Source organism: Alligator sinensis, unplaced genomic scaffold, assembly GCF_000455745.1.
Source record: "Alligator sinensis unplaced genomic scaffold, ASM45574v1 scaffold2669_1, whole genome shotgun sequence".
NCBI lineage: Eukaryota > Metazoa > Chordata > Crocodylia > Alligatoridae > Alligator > Alligator sinensis.
Genome location: NW_005844084.1, coordinates 112 through 2,183, shown reverse-complemented (window position 1 = coordinate 2,183; position 2,072 = coordinate 112). Strand labels below are relative to the sequence as shown.

At 57.1% G+C, this 2,072-nt stretch overlaps 1 pseudogene; it reads right to left on the bottom strand.

Moving 5' to 3' along the window:
* Positions 1-613: 613 nt before the first annotated feature.
* On the bottom strand, positions 614-1,109 carry LOC112549036 (annotated as a pseudogene).
* Positions 1,110-2,072: the final 963 nt, after the last annotated feature.

The following is a 2,072-nucleotide window of genomic DNA, read 5'->3' as shown; positions in this document are numbered from 1 at the left end:
CAGACTGAGGCAGCAAGATCAGCAGTCTGCGCCAGGCAGCAGGAGTAGGTTTCTGTGGGGAGCAGGGGAGTAGGCTGGGTCTTGAGAGGCTCTCTTGCTGAAGCAGGTGTGTGTTTTTGGTGAGTTGAGGGAGATGCAAAAAAGGAGGTGTGGAGGCCACTGTGTCACTCCAGCTCATAGTCAGAACTTGGGTTTCCGTGGCCAGCAGTGAGGGTGAACGGCTGTGTGGAGCGGAGCGTGGAGCAGCAGCGGGTGATGGAGCCAAAGCTTGTTCAGCTCAACCCCACATCCTGAGCTGGGTACCCCCCACTCTGCCCAGGCTGCTGCTGCCACTGGACCTGCTGTCCTCCTGGGACTGGCACGGAGAAGGACCTGCCTGGGATTCCTGTGGCCTGGAGCCATGTCTGCAGAGTTGGGGCTGGGGAGTGGCTTTTCTCACGGCTCCTGGAGTGGAAAAGAGTCTCGAGGCTGGGGTCTGTTCTCCCCTGTCCCCTGTGTCCCCTCCTGCCTCTGTGCAGGGCTGTGCTGCGCAGCGTGGCTGCCCCCTCCTGACATCTCAGAAGGGAGGATCTGAGCTGGGATTTTGTATTGCCTTGAATAGGGTTTGAGTCACTGTGTCTGGCACAGTAATACAGGGCTGTGTCCTCGGGTTTGAGGCTGCTCATCTGCAGGTATGCCATGTTCTGGGAGTTGTCTCTGGAGATGGTGAATCGTCCCTTAACAGCCGGGGAGTACCTCTGGCTGGATCCATCATTGCACCCAGTCCAGCCCTTTCCCAGGAGCCTGGCGGACCCATTCCATGTAGTAGCTACTGAAGGTGAACCCAGAGGCTTTGCAGGAGAGGCGCAGAGAGTCTCCAGGTTTCCTCACATCTCCTCCAGACTCTACCAGCTGCCCCTGGGACCAGGCACCTGAAAAGCAAGGTAGGATTCAAGAGTAACTAGTATCAGGGCAGGATCAATGCAACACTCCCCTCCTCTACATGTGAGATGAAGCACCTTGCAGAGCTGCAGCCAGGACAAACAGGTGGAGCCCGAGTCCCATCTTCCCTGGTGCTGGGGGAAGCTCTTGTGTGTTGGTGGTCACTGCCTGGACCTGAGGGCTATGGGTTGTGTGTGCAGGTGCTGCCTGGGCAGCAGGACAGAGTGATTTATACAGGGCAGCCTGCCTGTGATTTGCATGTCCCCTGCCTTATAGCACCCTGCTGCTTTCCCCAGGGAGGGGGATCAGTTGTGCTGGGCACAGACAGTGGCTAAACCCTCCCATCCCATGTGTCTGGGTACCTCCCACAGCAGGCTCTGGGGCCTTATTTCCTTGCCTTTTGCTGAAGGGACCTCTGCCCACTAAGCCAAACCATTGTGGAGCCCCTGAGCTGCGATTTGTATGTGCTTTCCCTTTTGGGGATAAGAAGCGAGAGTATTTTAGTCCTGCCAGCACTGGTCAGAGTCTCTGTGATGGAGACTCATCCCCCTGAGGCAGGGCAGGGCGCTCAGCAGGAGGTGGGGATTGCTCAGGCTGCCAAAGGGTTTCAGGCACCCACCATCCCTCAGGTGCTTGGAAACCCTTCCTGTGTGTGATCCCGAGTGCCCACTTGCCTCCCAGCACGTGGATGTGTACTTGTCTGCTGTCTGGATTAGAAGAAGGGCTGGGGCAAACTTTTCCATGGCAGGTGCTCCCAGGGAATCTGGTGGGAATCTGTTCCTGCTATACAGCAGGCTGCAGGGGCTGAAACACACAGGTCTGTTGCTTTCAGCCTCTCCTTTCTCCCCTCCTGTCCCATGCCTGTTGGGGCTGAGTGGGGCCTGTTTTCCAGGGGGTGCAGGGAGCACGTTCATGACAGGACCTGGTCTCTCCTGCTGCACTGGAGAAACACAGCGAGCTCCCTCTGGTCAGCACCAGCGGGCTGGCATGTCCCTGCCCAGCTCAGAGGGATGAACCCACATTGTTCCTCTGCTCCAGATGCTCAATGGTAACAGCGACTCCTGCTTCCTGATGGCTGGCTGTCATTTTTGGTTATCGTTGTCATTGTTGCTGTTGTCCTCATTGGGTGTTATTGATGTGTTGTCAGTGCT